A 17,689-nucleotide genomic window follows, 5' to 3' on the forward strand; every position below is an offset into this window, starting at 1 on the left:
GGAACCGCAAACCAGTGAAGGTGTTAAGTGGAGAACAGACAAAAAATCTGCTGGTTGAGATAAGACCTTTCATGGATAAGGACATGGGAACTGGTGTACCACCAAGTTCGGCTATTCTCACAGAAATCAAACACAAGGGGACCGAGTCTCTAGCGGTACGGTGTGTCACACCTGGACCGCGGCATAGAAGCGTATCCAGTTTTCCATTACACATTAATTAATAATAATAATCGTTGACGCAAGAATCCATATTGGATCAGCGCCTTGAAGTGTGTTAGAGGACTTCATTCAAGACCGTAACGGTACACTACAGTATATTGTAGGAGACAATGTGGCCAGCATTGCGCTCGCCCGAGATTATTACCCTGCTTTGACTCAGGTACTTATTCACAGCTGAGTCGACCGGTATCTGACGTCAAATCATGATATAAATCCCACTGCCACCAGTGAGATTTGAACCGCGACTTTCCGTACACATTGAACTAAGTTTATGTCGAAAAATATAAAGATTGGTCAAATTAACCTGCAGCGTGCCAAAGCCTCCTCCTATCTTCTGGTAGCGAGGAGGACTGCCCCTACATTTTCCTGGCGCAAGAGCCATGGGTTCCACTTAATAGAATCTGCAGCATTCGATCAGCGAAGAGCGCTAGGATCTTCTACGATGAAAGATCCATAAAAGCGAGAGCTTGTGTCCTGATGTCAAGACGGTTAGAGGCAACCATGCTGAGACAGTTCTGTTCCCAGAGCCTAATTGCGGTCATCGTACAGTTCCAGATTAATGGCGAGATAAAACACATCATACACATGATTCTTTGTATCCTCTACCGAGGCAAAGACTAAGGGATCTAGAAGCGTATACAGAATCAAGTGGTCTCGAACTTTTAATAGGTTGCGATGCGAACGCTCAACATATTTGTTGGGACAAATGCAAGCCAAGAGGAGACAGCTGTTCGATTTCATCACTTCAGCTAGTTTCATGACTGCAAACGTAGGATGCGCCCCCAATTTCGTGGGACCGAGAAAAAATGAAGTTACCATTTGCACTTCAAAAGTGTTTGAGTTGATTACAAACTGGTGTGTGCTATACGAACTCTCACTGCCAGATCACCGATACCTGGAATTTAATCTGACTATTGCGGGCAAACAGTCTGTAATGCAAAGACGGAATCCAAGGAAAACAAATTAAACAAAGTTCAAAGAATTTCTTTTACAATAAAGTATAGCTCCCTAGGCGACTTAGGACTTCTTTGGCGCTTGAAGATGAATTGGAAACTCGAAATTTCACACTTTTAGAGTGCTATGAAGAGACTTGTCCTATTTCTCGAGGGGAAAACGGTAAAACGGTTCCTTGGTGGAACCAGGAACTGCAAAAACTCAGGAAATCAACCAGATGACTTCTAAACCGTGCTTACAAAAGCAATAAGAACAAAGACTGGTGAAACTTCCGGAACTCGCAGCATGAATGTAAGAGGCTCATTAAGTGTTCTAAACGAGACTCCTTTAGAGCGTAATGTGAAGAACAGGAAGGGGAAAGAGAGACTTCAAGACTTTGTAGAGTCCTTAAAAGGGATGAGTCACCCAAGTTGCACCCGGTGGTGTTTTCACGAGCTCCAAGCTGGAATAAGTACAGACCCTCCTGGAAGTACACCATCCTGGAGAACGGGTGAGAGAAGTGGTAGGGGGGATAGTTGACGGTTTTTGCAACCCCTTTAACGCGCAAGTGTTGCAAGGTGAACTGGAACACTGCGAAAGCGGTTGTTACCTATGAAAAGGTGGGAGCTGCCATACAGTCATTTGAACACTTCAAATATTTTTCTAGCATGTCTTGCTTTAGGCCATGTGTGGTTAAGGTAGTCTTCACACCGAAGCCTGGGAAAGCTGATTCTAATCCAAAAAACGTCAGACAGACCAGCTTGACTTCATTCTTGCTGAAAAGTTTGGAACGACTCTTTGAGCATCACATCCGTGGGAAAGTGCTTCGGTCGCACCCACTTAATGAAAACCAACATGCTTACCAGCGTGGAAAGTCTTGTGAGTCAGTTCTTCATTCTTTGGTTTCAAAGATGGAGAATGCAACTCTGAAGTTGGGGTGTGCGTGGACATTGAAGAGACGTTTAACTGTGGGTATTTATAAATCTTTGTGATACCGCCAGAGGGCATGGTAGTGATGATACTTTAATTAAGTGGATCTGCGCTATGCTAACACGGAGATTGCAGTGTGCTGAGGTGGGTATCAAAGCAACGAAGCAGGAGGTGTGCTATCGCCACTCCTGTATGCTGATCGACTCCCTACTATGTGAACTGCTAAATTTGCCATTAGATCCTCAAGGTTAAGCTGATGACGTGGCTGTGCTTGCTGTTGATCAGGATTTTGGAACCATATGTAGAAATATACAACGTGCCATTGATTTGATAAGCAGTTGGTGCCTCAGGCATAGACTTTCAATTAATCTAAATAAAACTACAATGGTATTATTTGCAAAAAGAAGATGGACTTTGCCTCCCTGAGATGAGGGGTACTACCCGAAGAAGTGAAATATCCCGGAATCACTCTAGATCTTCTTTGGAACAAACATGTGGAGGTAAACTTGAGACGAGCTGCCTCGATATGGGGACTCAGACCTCATGTGGTAACGTGGATATACGTTGCTATCATCAAGCCGATGTTCGCTTATGCATGCGTAGTGTGGTGCGTTAAGGTGAGATTTTTTACCAAAAACGAGCCGCACTGCAAAGAACTGTACATCCAGGTATTACCGGTGCCATATGCCCGACATCCCGCACAGCTCTAAATGCATTACTCAATTTGCAGCCACCTCGAAAATCTTTCAGGAATGAACAAACCGTATGAACTCTATCTCTAGATTCAATACGGTGGAACTCCTCTGGGTACCTGGTCAAACTGTGGCGTAGAGGGAAATGAAATCTCGGATGGTTTAGCAAAAGAGGCTTTAATCTCCCTCTTGCAAAGTTTATCCTGTTGAAAAGCAGGAAGACTTGCGGAAGTTTTGCTGGCATTCTGACAAGCCATAATTCACAAGCTGAACATATGTTCCTGTAATGAGGAAGCGGACTCCACGGAACATTTTTATGTGATTTTCCAGAAAAACCAATTTTTTTAAATCGATATTTTGTGTCATGGAGTGGCTTCTGTACTGGGTTTACCATTCACCCTCGGTGTAGTCTTTACATTACCTTCACTTTACGTTTGTTTTATGTGATCAAGGATAATATTTTTAAAAGGTTTTCGGAAAAAGTTCTTTTTCTTATTTTCGCTGAGTGGGTTTGTTGGAATTTCTTGAAGATTTCCAGTTTATGATCTTAACAATATTTAGATCAAAATTTTCAGAAGAGAAAGACAAATTTCTTAATGTAATAAAAAAATTAATTTTTTTGTCATTTTTGGGTCTTGTCTGGAGAATTGTAGGTCGAGTTTATATTTCACCAATCTACCGCATTCAGCTTTGAAGACAGAACACATTTAATTTGAGAGCTTTGTTTTCTGCTTTATATCAAAAAGTGAATTTGCTGCAATGTTTAGTTTTGCTGCTTCCTCCATAACATCCCTAAAAATTAGTCAAAAATTCAATATTCCAGAACTCAGAAAAATAATAAAATAAAATTCGCTACGTGACTCCTTTTCTGGAACTAACCCTTCTGAGTTCTCATTTTGAGGTCTGTAGGACAATAGCAGAGAGTGTGACTGACTCTTCATCAATAGATAAAAAATATATTTTCTTAGAATCGACACTGCCACTGATAAATAGTTTGACTTGTACCCCGAAGAGCTCCCAGTACGTCGATTGGGAGCTACAGTAAGGTAACCGAAGGCAATCAGGAATAGTTTGAGCAAAGGGAAGTGAGTTAAGCTAAAATAAGACTGAAACTTCTTATTTATTTTCGAGTATATGAGGAAAAACAAAAATAACACAAACTCATAATCAACCCCAACATATTCCGTACATAATATGTATCTTGATTGACATTAATTATCATTTACATTCTTTGTCAAGCAAGCAAAGCAAATGAGTAAACTTTCGATATTACGCTGCCATAGAATTTCTTTTCCGATAAAGAAAATTACGGTAAAAGCCAACATACTCATGTGTGTGAATTAGCTGCGAAAAATCATGATATATTTAGAGTGCTCGTACTTCCCGGCGTCGATTTAACAAGTTGAGTATCATAATGACCCACAAAAGTTAAGATACACACCTCACACCGGTTGTCAGGCAAGCAATCACGACATTCTTTTAATTCACCTCACGACTTTCTGAGGAAGAAATGGAGAAAATATGTATGTACGGATGAATGTGCTATGACTAAGTGCGAGAAAACAACATTCCACTAGTGGAAGACCCAAACAACGCTGAATATACAGTGTTGCAAGTGAATTTCGTCGCCAATTGATTTTATGATTTCCCAGACAGGTAGCATCAAGCCCCAATGGAATGGGAATAAAAAAGATTTAAATTCATCGCATTCTCCTGAGAAGATTTCACAACAGAATTAAGAAATATTCAGAAGTGGTAACGACTACTATGTAATGTAGTGCGTATAATCTTTCCAAACAGAAGAATGACCAAAAACCGAGGTTAAACTTTCTAACGAAGTCTCGTCTTACTGAGCTCCGAGAAATTCATCAGAAACGCGTTTTCCTGAAACGGCTGAAAACTCACTCAAACCCAAAGAAATTCACGGAGTTTATTTCTGGCTTGATTCTAATCGCAATGCTGGGACGTTGCATGAAACCAAAAGAAATGGAAATACGTGACTATACGCAATATGAAATTGAAATGATAAAAACAGAACGAGGCAACACAATGCATAATTGTGCATTATGGCTATATGTTCCCTCCAACAGGTGACTGCATGTGCAAGAAACGAGTGGAGAAAGCACTTAACCGTAACCTTGACCCAATCATACCCACCTTGTTGACGGTCCCGTGCTGGAATCTGCAATTTTCTATAACGCGTAATGAGGTGAACCGAAGAACTTAACTGAATCGGGAAGCTGCAGATGAGAACTAATTAAAATCGCACTGGTTTTCTCCACTTCGTACAATGTTTTCAGTGAATCCTTCTTGACTTTTACCGGAGGAGAAATTGGATGAGACCAATCCGCACTGCATAAATTTATAAATCTCAAGACACTCTACAAGTGGTCTTCTATTAGCTTAGCAAATAATCACTCTTGCTGCATGTTAGATGAATATTTAAGGAAGACACGAGAACTAACGAACTGTCTTGTTAGCGTCAGCAGGCTTGAAACTCTGTTGTTCCAAAACGCACTCCGAGAAAAATCACCTTAAAACGTTCGACAACAATATAGTAATCATCATAACCGAAAATCTACTTTTGGTCACAACGAACGCATTTAATTACGCTAAGACACTATCACGCTATCTGTTCACTTTGCATCTATGATAAGTTTCAGTAGTCCTACACCAAAGAGTGCACTATCTTTTCTCCGACAGAAGACTGTAAGAAAGTTTTTCACTGATAGGCTGGTCGTATCCGCCTGAACAAGAACTCCCAGCTCTACACCTTTCTTCTTCGGAGGTAATTCAACGTCGACTAACGCTCGAAAAACTCAACACAAGATTTTAAACTGAATGGAGCTGACTGGAGTTCGACTCCACCAGCACAGGGAACTTTCAATGGATCCATTGAGCAGAATGCAACCAGGGTACCATAGGAACCATCGGAAGCATGAGCTGGTGGCGAAGAGTCCACAGACTCACGTGCAAGTTATCAACAGAAGAAAGCTTCCAAGCTTTCGAGTGAAATTTTTAGCAATAATAAATCTGTATGGACAGATACAGATAGATGCAAAGTGAGATTTGTTGTTAATAACAGTTGGCTGCAAAATTTGTATTGCTAACAAATAGTATTGAGGGTTGCTCTCGAGTTAAGTTTTTCCAAATATTTTTATACTGAACAAATTAAAACAAGTTTCCAATGGGAACTGGAGGTTTCGTGTATTTCTGATGTGTTTATTCACGACTATTATGTTGTAGCGTATGTCATCCATTTATCTTATAATTTACTAAAAAAGAACGGAAAACTGGAAATAAACCATTTCATCGGGTTCCTCACCTAAACACTAACCACTCCCAACAGCACTTAACATTGAAGATTGGACAACCACCTTTGAGACAAATCTAGATAAACCAAACTATTCCATAATTAGTAATATAATGGAATATTGCGAGGTGTAGTTTTCTCTACCATTACATCGTAGTTCGGCAACCAGCTGTATGAAACTCTTATGGGTACATGGAAGAGATTTTGTTGTACGAGTATTACTCATCATCACTAACGGCGCAACAACCGGTATCCGGTCTAGGCCTGCCTTAATAAGGAACTCCAGACATCCCGGTTTTGCGCCGAAGTTCACCAATTCGATATCCCTAAAGCCGTCTGGCGTCCTGGGCTACGCCATCATTCCGTCTTAGGCAGGGTCTGCCTCGTCTTCTTTTTCTACCATAGATATTGCTCTTATAGACTTTCCTGGTGGGATCATCCTCATCCATACGGATTAAGTGATCCGCCCACTGTAACCTACTGAGCCGGATTTTATCCACAACCGGACAGTCATGGTATCGCTCATAGATTTCGTCATTGTATAGGCTACGGAATCGTCCATCCTCATGTAGGGGGCCAAAAATTCTTCGGAGGATTCTTCTCTCGAACGCGGCCAAGAGTTCGCAATTTTTCTTGTTAAGAACACAAGTTTCCGAGGAATACATGAGGACTGGCAAGATCATTGTCTTGCACAGTAAAAGCTTTGACCCTATGGTGAGACCTTTCGAGCGGAACAGTTTTTTAAGTTGAAATATGCTCTGTTGGCTGACAACAACCGTGCGCGGATTTCATCATCGTAGCTGTTATCGGTTGTGATTTTCGACCTTAGATAGGAGAAATTATCAACGGTCTCAAAGTTTGTCTCCTATCTTTATTCTTCCCTTTTGACCAGTGCGGTTCGATGTTGTTGGTTGGTTGGTTTTCGGTACTGACGTTGCCACCATATAGTTCGTCTTGCCTTCATTGATGTGCAGCCCAAGATCTCGCGCCTATTGCCGCCTGCTCGATCTGGATGAAGGCAGTTTGTACGTCTCGGATGGTTTTTCCCATGATGTCGATATCGTCAGCATAGACCAGTAGTTTGGTGGACTTAAAGAGAAGCGTACCTCTTGCATTTACCTCAGCATCACGAATCACTTTCTCGAGGGCCAGGTTAAAGAGGACGCATGGTAGGGCATCCCCTTGTCGTAGACCGTTGTTGATGTCGAATGGTCTTGAGAGTGATCCTGCTGCTTTTATCTGGCCTTATCAATTTGGTGGGGATACCGAATTCTCTCATGGCGGCTTTAAAGTCGATGAATAGATGGTGCAATTGTTGTCCACATTCCAACAGTTTTTCCATCGCTTGCCGTAGAGAGAAAATCTGATCTGTTGCTGATTTGCCTGGAGTGAAGACTCTTTGATATGGGCCAATGATATTCTGGGCGTATGGGGCTATCCGGCCTAGCAAGATAGCGGAGAATATCTTATAGATGGTACTCAGCAACATGATACCTCTATAATTGCTGCACTTTGTGATATCTCCCTTTTATGTATGAGACAGATAATGCCTCGTTGCCAATCGTCAGGCATTGATTCGCTATCCCGCTTGAGCACAAGCTGCTGAACCACTTGGTGTGGTTGGTCGCCTCCATATTTAACCAATTCAGCTGTAATTCCATCGGCTCCTGGCGACTTATGATTTTTAAGCCGATGAATTGAACGGACTGTTTCTCCTAAACTTGGTGGTGGCAGTATTTGTCCGTCGTCTTCAGTTGGCGGGACCTCCAACTCGCCGATGTTTTGGTTGTTCAGTAGCTCATCAAAGTACTCAACCCATCGCTCTAATATGCCCATTCTGTCGGAAATCAGACTTCCCTCATTGTCTCGGCAGGATGAGCATGGCGGTGTAGAAGGCTTCATTCTGCTAACTTGTTGGTAAAACTTCCTCGCCTGGTACGGTTGCTCCCTGTACTTTTCTAGTTCACAGACTTTTTGGTTCTCCCAGGCTTCCTTTTTCCGTCTGTGAAGTCGCTTCTCCGCTCGACGGTGTTCGTGATAAATCTCTGCGCGTGCCCGCGTTCTTTGAGAATGCCACATTACTCGGTATGCGGCATTCTTCCGCTCCGTTGCTAGCTTACATTCATCGTTAAACCAGCCGTTCCGACTACTTTGACGGCTGGGGCCAAGTATGTTTGTGGCCGTATCAATGATAACGCTCTTCTGGTGGTTGTGAAGATCATTTGTTGATGCTTCATCTCCAGGATTATTACTATCAGAGGTTTAAAGCAAGTCACCATTCAGATTTCCGGAATGTTATGTACATATGCATGTATACAACGCCGCTTCCGAGTATGAAGGCGTGTGTTACTTGCTTTATCTCAAATTAATTATTTCAATGTCTGTAACAAGATTTGGCTTAATTCACCCGCAACCTTGTGGCACCTACGATGAAATTTTATTGGCTATGGCATTTTTTGACATCTATAGGGCTTCTTCTTGTATGGCGCTGCAATCTGGTGTCAATCCTTAGCCTTCCGAAGTGTTCATCTCCAATATTCTCAATCGAGCGACCGTGTAACTCGCGTTGCCCATTGACTCCTCTCGTCTATTTCGAGATTTTTGGTCTTTTCCCTATTACCTTGCGTTTTAGTAACCACCTAGGAATTCTTCTGATGTTCACACACCCTATATAACCTGCTCACTGGCGCTTTCGAATCTTAAAAGGAATGGCGGTGTCTGGTTCGTCGTATAATAAGTACTACACAGTGGAAAAAAAAGACAAAATTTTATTTTCTAAATGCCGAATAAAGAGGTTTGTCACTCAAATACCCGTGCTTCGAGAACCAATTGTCCTCTTCCTGTGTTTTGAGTGAAGTTTTTGTCTAACCTGCTTATGGACCAACTTGTCCTTAAATACCTAAGTCTAAACCTTAATTGCTAGTTAATTTAATTACATACCTAATTAACCCAAAAAGCTAACTGTCGATGACTCCCATTTACCATCCGCTGTGTACCCTCGCTAGGTTTACGATTTTTCTAAGAACTCGGCGTTCGAAAGCATAGATTTTCAGGTTTTGCATAAAACAAAACCTTGTTAAAATCGATTCAATATCTGCCTTTTTTATGGGAAGGAGCAAATCATCAAAAGACACATTGCTGTGGACACGCCAGTTTGTGGGATTTTTACCCACTAAAACCACCCTCCGACTGCCCCCATGCCCCACAGAACCACCATAAGGTATTACATCATGGGCGGAGTCAGCTCACTCTTGCTTTATCACTTTTCTTTTATACGCGGAGTGCGTAGCTGCGCTTTTCTCATCTCCTCTACCTTTCGCAGTTTACCCTTGCCAGGGTCATACTTGCATTGGATGCTTTGGCGCAACAATCCTTGACGTGTATTAAAGTACTTCATTGAAGACCGTAACGACACGCTGCAGTGAAGGAGGCAATGTGGCCATTCATTCGCAGCTGAGTTGACTGCTATCCAACATCTAGTCACGGTCCCTCTGCCACCAGTGAGATTTGAACGACAGCTCAGCATTCTAACCACTTAAGTCATCCGGATACACACAGCCCTCCGGAAGGGGAATATGAAGTATATTGTTGAGCATAGTGTTCCACAGTAGTGGGTCGAATACAGAGACCTGCAAGATACCCGAATACCAATCTTCGTCAGGGATTTCCGTATTATATTTCAATTGGCTGAATTGAATGCATTCTTCATGACCAGGGTACTACCCTTTCCGTGAATTGCACCTTCAGCCAAGCTAGTAACCAATTTGATGGTATCAATGGTTGTTCTGGCTTTACGGAACCTCTATTGACGATCTGAAAAGAGTCGTTGACTCTCATCAGCCGAGAGTAATTTATTATAGATTGCAAACATTTTCTCCACAGTGTCCAAAACAATTATGGCTCTGCATGAGGATGGCTCACCTAGCTTCTGCTGCTTCCATGCCGCAGGAAATATCCCCTCGGATATGCATGCTTCGAACAACTCAGCAAACATGTACGGTCTGAATTTCACAGCGAGCTTTAGAGTCTTATTCGGTACTCTGTCCAGACCCGAGGCTTTACAGCCGCCTATTTTGCCGCAAATCTCGAGCAGCTCATCTCTGGCGACTGGGGGTATCGGCATCACATTCAGAAGTCGCTGGAAGCTTTCAGTGCCCTCCTTTTGCTAAGGTAATAATCTCTGCATGATTTTCAACAAGAGGGTAGGGCAAGTAATCTGTGGTGGTGAATGGCCTCTGAATCGCACTATCACGATTCTATAGGCCCTCCCCCACGGGTTTACGTCCGTCGTTCAAAGGATTCTTTTTTGACTGCTTTTTGCTAGCAGGCGTGTTCTTTCTGCCCCTAGTTCGGTAGTAGGTTGATCGAAGGCTGGCCAGTTCATTATGCCACCATCCAGGCATCGACGCGTCATATGCTTTGGTGATGCATTAAGTTGCTCTAACCACACCTCTATGAAGGTTTGCTCATCCAAAGCTTCTGCAGACCAACCTGAAATCTTCCACGATTTCGAGCATGACGGCTCTCTGCCCTGTGGCTACACACATAGCTCAAATAAGATTGCCTGATGATCGCTGTGTGTATAGCGTTCGCCGACACGCCAGTGCAAGGCTAACAAAGGTCAGGTCTTCTACCGAACCTAACCCCCCTTTCCGAAAGGTGTGTACATCACCTTCGTTGGCCAGAACCATACCCAACTGCGCAAAAGCGTCTAATAAACTGCGCCCCTTTGCATTTGCTTATCTGCTACGCTATTAAAAGGTCCAAGCGTTGAAGTCACCGGCAATCACCTTTTGGCTTCGTCCCCTTGCGTCAAGAGCTAGATTATCAAGCATTTCCTCGCATTCTGACAGCAGCAACAGCTATACTCCCCATACACCATTTATTTTTGCCTACACAAAGCACTGACTGTCTGACTTACAGTATATTATATGGCTTGTCGACCGCAAGCCCGTATCGCCGCTCAACCAGTCGAATCTATGACCCATACGCGCCCATGACGGTTCGTGTATAGTGCACTTACAATGGTAACCTTCATCTCAGACTTGTGGGTGGTCTGCTCAAGTAAATTCTGAGCAATAATTGAGGTTTATTTGAACAATTTTCATTTTTTCATTGTAGTCAACGCCCTCCTAAATTCCAGGCATTTAGCATTTCCGGCAATGTGCCGGTTATCTCGTCCTTTCTTTTCTTCGCACAATAGGCATTTGGGGTCTCTTTTGCATTCCTTGGCAATATGGGCTTTCTCCCCGCACCATCTGTATCAATCGAACCGACCGACGTTGATCGATATCATCTGCCTTCATGCCTTCGCGAAGTGTCCCAACGTGAGGCACTTGAAGCACCTCTTCAATGAAATTTACTCTCTCAGACCACGCATTGCGGTGTTTGAGTACTACCATAGGCTTTCTTCAGACTCACAATAGATTCTTTTCCCAGTTCCTCCAATTTAAATTGCTCTTTCAATCCAATACAACTTTCTCCTCTGGGTATTACTTCATAGAGATCCTTGCACGGTATATAGATCTCATGTTTTTGGGCCGTACCGTTACATTCTCTCAAAGCGAGTTCTAAAATTGGTTACGAAATCCATCAGTTTCGCCCAAATTAGATTTTTTTAGCTCAAACATAATCGGATTTTGTTGACATTTCAGCCTAGTTCTTTTAAGTCAAGGTCAGCTTTGATCTTTTTTTGTATCTCTCCGTACGACAGACTGTCTTTGCTGTAGATAACAATTACCTCTGGGCGAATTGGCACCTCCGATTTCAGTTTCCCTAAGTTTCAATTCGGTCACCGACGCTAAGCGCTCAGTCTTCCTTCTTTCCGTACTTTTAGCTCCGTTATTCGGAACTGCTAGTGTGCCTCTCTTCCTCTTAGGTGCGTGCTAACTCCCTAAAAGATCACCATCTTTCTTCCACACTCTTTTGTGTGGTGGCAGGTCGATGGCACTACGGTGATATGTCACTAGCCTGTAACACTGTTTATACGACCGGATTCAGCTTTTACTTGGGTGATCTTTCTTCCTTATGCGACCTATTATAGAGGACCCGAATGGTCCTCACTATATTTTTAATAGCTTGGTACACGCTGTGCTTGTCCTCGATGAACTCGAGCAGCTCAACTATTTTTGCTTCAAGCTGCATGTAGCTCCATGTGAGGCCTTTGTCCTCCTCCACACTTTTTGCTGTCTTTGGCGTTGAATAATTGAAGATTTCCTCCTTCTGAATGGGTTGCGGATGTGGTGGGTGTTAAAACGGCATTCGTGAACCAGCAATTTCCATTCAGCCCATCATTTTTCGCCTTCGTTATGGGTGTTCTTGACAAGGCCTTGCTTCGCTTGAACACCTCTTTTTCTAAATCTAACTCGCTTGTAGCATTTGATACCACTGTAGCCAAGTTGTCCACCACCGAGGCACTGTGGTCGAGGGATGTCGACGGCCGGGAGCCCGTTTGCTCATACCCAAAAGTCGCCTGTACTGCGGTCCCAAGCGCCTGCACCGTAACTTCTTTCACTTCTTCCATGTTGGTTTTATTTTCTGGGTATACTTGCCGCAGCCATTTTGCTTCACGCACCAGAGATGACTAAACACTAGTCCATGAACAGTCAGAAGAGAAAAGTACTTGAACGGTTGGCTCCTGATGGGAAATCTGGCAACTCCTTATAGGTCTGTCTGTCACACCCGATTTACTCGGAAAGAGCTGAACCAACGAACGGGTGGTCTCTAAATACCTTTACATACAAAGTTATGTATTTCACGTGAATTTATCGCATTCTAAAACGTAGAATATTTAAATTGTTTGGTATGTACGAATGCGAAAACGTGCATAGAGGTTTCTCACATAACATGAACACAAAACTTTTATACCCGAGGCGTCCAACTTCCGGGATTACGACTTGTTTGTTTGATTCTTTTATGACTCTTTGGTCCTGGGCCCTACCTAATGCCTATACAGCATGTATGTATGTCATTGAATACAATTTTCTTCTCTTTAATCGGTTTTATTTCTGAAAATCCTTCCCTTGCCCAATTTTCATAAATTATAGCCCAGGGATTATAAAACTCTGCATTCATAACCACGTATGAAATGTTGCCGGTCTCTAACTTGTTTTTAAGTGGTTGTATATAAACATTGTACCCTCATTTGTAGATTAATTCTCCATACGACTTCTCCTAAAATTCTACCCCAGGAAATTGAATTGCCGGCTTAGTATTCCACATAGCCTTAAAATAGTCTCATTTGCAAAACATTTTACACATTATATGTGAACCCATATATGTAAAAGTAAATCTAAACTGCTTCCGGGAAAACATGTTAACGCAAATCTCAGATCCTTTGTTGTCAATAACAGGATTCCGTAGAAGAGGTTACCAAAAATTCTCTCAATCATTTTCTCTATTAGCAAATCCCAAAACCGTCATAAGACTCATCCTTGTGAATGGTAACCAGGAAACATGATAGTCATCCATGTCATAAATTTTTTTCGTAAAGTGTTATCCTTCTTTCCTTCTAGCATCTCATATGACGTCATACTATCCATTTAAGCACAATATCTTCTCCTGGTGGAATTGAATTCTATATCCGCGTCAAAATACAACCCCGACATAGTTATCAAGTTTAGGGCCTTGAATTAATACTTAAGGCGACGAGACACAGGATATAAGTATATGCGGGAGCATGATGACAAGATTCTCTTCATCCCATTTGGAAAGTTGTTGGTCCTTGTATATGGTAAGCTTAGAGTAATATCAACCGAAGGATTATCCTGGCACCTTCTCTATAGTTTGGTGGTGTTGTTCGCGGAATATTGCCACAGGACATGGTCCTGTTGCAAAAATGGAAGCTGTAATTGCTACTTTCACTTTCTATGGTTTATTGAATTCCCATAATCCCAAAAAATGGCTAACTTAAAAGGTCCAATTTTGCAACCCTCCGATGATATCAGTTGATGAAGATGATGAGGTGATTCAACGAGGTTTCCGTTTCCTCGCTGGTATATTATCTCTCTAAAATGATTCTAAATAAAGATATCCTTCACTGCCGAAGGAGAACTTCACTTCGCCAGTGACGCGGTTGATAAGGACAAGCTTGTCCTCCACACTAGGTTGACTTGGAGCCGAGAGCTGATATGTACATATTTTTTGTCGTGTGCTCCTTCTTATCCCTGTTGCTTTCTTTCTAATAATAGCAGCTTCGTAGTCGTTTGGGAGATTGACTTGGATTCATGTTGGCACGGACATACAAATACGTGGAAGGTTAAAGCACGGACACTTCTTCTTGGCTAAATGCAGATGCAAGGTCGGAATTTCCGCGATGAAAGTCGGTGAAGGTTACTGCGAATATTTAATTTGCCACTTATATGAGCATACACGAGTTGTTGCATTGTGCTATGTTTAAGTGGGTAGTTTTCAACGAAACGAGATTTTCATGTTTAGATGTGTTTAGGGATTTCGTAAATAATGGCACTCAAGGGCAATATTACACCAACTTCTTTGCATATAGAGTGAAGGATTCTGGGCTGTATATGGTGTGAACTTTCAGCCTGTTAAGCATTAATTTGTTCTTTGGTTCATTCTGTGGTTTAATGTTATCCTCAGGGAAGAGATACGTTTAAGTATTCGGATGACTGAAAGATAAGGGACAAATTTCAAAAGTGGGAAGGATCAAGGAAGAATCCGACTGGAAAAAGTGTTACTTTAATGGCTACTTGCAGAAGCTTCATCTGAATTTTCTCTCACAAAAATTTTCATTTAAAAACGAGCTAAAACAAAACTGTAAAAAAAATTAATTTTAATTTAGATGGTATCCTCTCCTCTTGTGGCGCTTTTGTACTCTGACAGCAAGGTACGTGGTTTTGAGTAAGGCGCGGATCTGGTATGGGACTATGACCGACGGCTGCTCCTGAAGGGATCTTAACTGCGGAATTTTTGCCCAGGTTAAAGACCAGTCATGTAGTGTTAGACACTAAAAGCTATTCCCGATTGAGAGGAAAAGAATGCTTTCTATGAGAAACTTCCTAAAGGTAACATTGTGATGGGGTTAAGTGATCCGAGTTCCAAAATAGGCTTTGACGACACCTTGTTCGGCAAACATATTCTTCGTGACCGTAACAACAACAACCATCGTCGTCGGTACACTTTTCGAATAGAGGGCCTGCCACAACGTCAGTTGAGTTTCGACTAACCGGCAACGAATACCTAATAATTAGATCAACCATATCGCGATAAGCAGTAGATTAGGAGTTGCCTTCTGAATGTGCATAACATAAGGAATATTGACGTCATCGTCGAAAGGGACGATCGTTTGATGTTTGACTCTAAAAATCCCTCAAAAGTGTCTTGCGCGGATAAAGTTGTGAGCCATGTCTCAAAGGACCTCACAAAACTTGGCTGATTGTGAAAAGGTGGAGGCGGATTAATAGACAAAAGGACCTGAAAGCTCTCTTTATTATTGACGGAAAGCGTGACTCGCTAGAACTCTATTACCATGGAAAAGTAAGAGAGTTACAATGTACTGCACGCCGTGATAAAAGAAATTCGGTGATAAAGCAGAAGCTGCCTCACACATCAAGGTTTTCACTACCGTATACTGCACCATGAAAGAACTAGCACCTGGTCATAAGCCTCACGATGGTACTGCGAAGGACGTTCATGCAAGGCCTCCCAGCCACCATAGCGTACAATTGAGGAGGTGATTCTCAAATTCGCAGTCGTATAATAACTTGCAAAGTTCCATATCTTCCATATAATATGAGGAATCGTAACATGCGCATAGGGGTTGGTAGCAGTAAAACTATCTTTGTCGTTTACACTGGCTGCAGAGTTGCTACTTCCATTCAATCGTAAATACTAACAATCTATGATCTTTTCCAAGGAGTGGATCCGCCCGTTTCAGACCAACCATTGTAGGATTATTTACGTGCTTCCCGAAGATATTCGCTAAAATGTATCAAAAAACGCTTCGAAAGTTTGATCGCCAGCGAGCATGGTAGTTTCGATCTGGATCCTCCTATGCACTAATCCTTTTTGGATTATTATCGAGTAATGTGTAAATTTTAGGTCACCCCACCAACCGTGTTCATGGATTACAAGACAGAAGAGTAAGTGTATCTAGAATGTTCTAGGCAGAAAGGATATTCCTGGACAAATAAATGAGATACTAACATATAATGACGCAAAATTCCACGTGAAGTCCACAACGTGGTCTGGCAGGGTTGCAGCTTGACAATAACGTTTTTTCACACTTTTACTTTTCGTTATCGGTTACGTTCATGTTGCCTTGTTTAGATCACGTGTGAGAGATTGAAAATTGAAATACCGCCTCTTTCTTCCAAATCTCACTGGTAGCAGTGAGATTTGTATCGTGATTTGACGTCGGATACCAGTCGACTCAGCTGTGAATGAGTATCTGCGTCAAATCAGGGTAATAATCTCGGGCGAGCTCATTGCTGACCACATTGCCACCTACAGTGTACTATAGAGTATCGTTACGGTCTTGAATAAAGTGCTCTAACACACTTCAAGGTCCTAATCCAATTGGATTGTTGCGCCAACGATTATTATTATTATCTTGAATCCCGTAATGAATCTTTTGGGATTGTGGACATAATTATCTTCTCCGCAAAATGGAACTGACGCAACCCCTCCGAAAAATTAAGACCATAGTCCAGAGGAAAACATACGCAATGATATATTCCTAGCGCCTCATTGCAAAGTATATTTCGAACAACCGATTAGAAAGGGAAATGACTGCCTCATAGAGCACGGTCTGCGACTGAATCTAAATAAGATACACGTTATACGCGTAAATAGTGAGATTGCAGTCCTAATGGTAAGTAATAGATATGTTTGTCATTTACCCCTTAATGGGGCGTAGCACTTCAACCACTCCTACTCCAACCCCCCAGGACACACCAAGACCCCCCATTTGTCTTACATTATTCTGTGAAATGTGCTTCTGGGGCGTCTACTTGTTGGTCATTTTGGGAGAGTGGCTTGTTGTGGAATTGTTGCACCCCTTCACCATTCTCACCCATTCTCACTTTTGCCACTTGCTTCGAGTAACATTGATAGTCAGTCAAAGAACATTAGCACAGAAAAGTTCCAACTTGATATAGGTGTTGAAATAACTGGATTTGTAGATTTTAGATAAAGCAACGAAGAGGCATCTAGCGGTAATGCGTAGAGCCAAATCCAGTTCGGTGTCACCGTCGCCATAAATTACGCTTCCTAGACATGCATATTGATCGACGTCTTCGATTTACTACCCATTAATGTAATTATTTGCTAAATAAATTAATTCATTAAAATACTGTCAACTGTCATGCTAATTTTAAGGAAAACCTGCAAGTTTTTTCTATAAAATTTTGATTAACCAGTTATATATGTTTGAAGCCCCCCAAAAATTTTTTTTCAAGATTTTTCTGTGAGCACATTTTTCAATTATAGTTCAAAAGTAATATACCAATCGACTAAGCAGCTCTTCAGGAGTAAAAAAGGACTATAGCAAACAAAACAAAATATTTTGGAAGTCCTCCACGGCGAGCAGAGAACTCCCTTGGATTGCCATTGAGAAGCATAATATTTTTTTTTTTCATGAATT

General features: G+C 42.0%; 1 protein-coding gene across 4 annotated transcripts in view; it reads right to left on the minus strand.

The window, feature by feature from the left end:
• Positions 1–5,636, minus strand: part of LOC119657599 (carboxypeptidase M) — a 32,529-nt gene extending 26,893 nt beyond the window's left edge. For 2 of the 4 annotated variants that reach the window (XM_038064587.1, XM_038064586.1), the window contains exon 1: positions 4,932–5,628. The gene's annotated coding sequence lies outside the window, so the exon portion shown is untranslated. Of the gene's footprint in view, positions 1–4,931 lie in introns of all 4 variants that reach the window. The other 2 variants (XR_005250148.1, XM_038064585.1) reach the window with 2 other exon arrangements.
• Positions 5,637–17,689: the final 12,053 nt, after the last annotated feature.

Source organism: Hermetia illucens, chromosome 5 (assembly GCF_905115235.1).
Source record: "Hermetia illucens chromosome 5, iHerIll2.2.curated.20191125, whole genome shotgun sequence".
Lineage (NCBI taxonomy): Eukaryota > Metazoa > Arthropoda > Insecta > Diptera > Stratiomyidae > Hermetia > Hermetia illucens.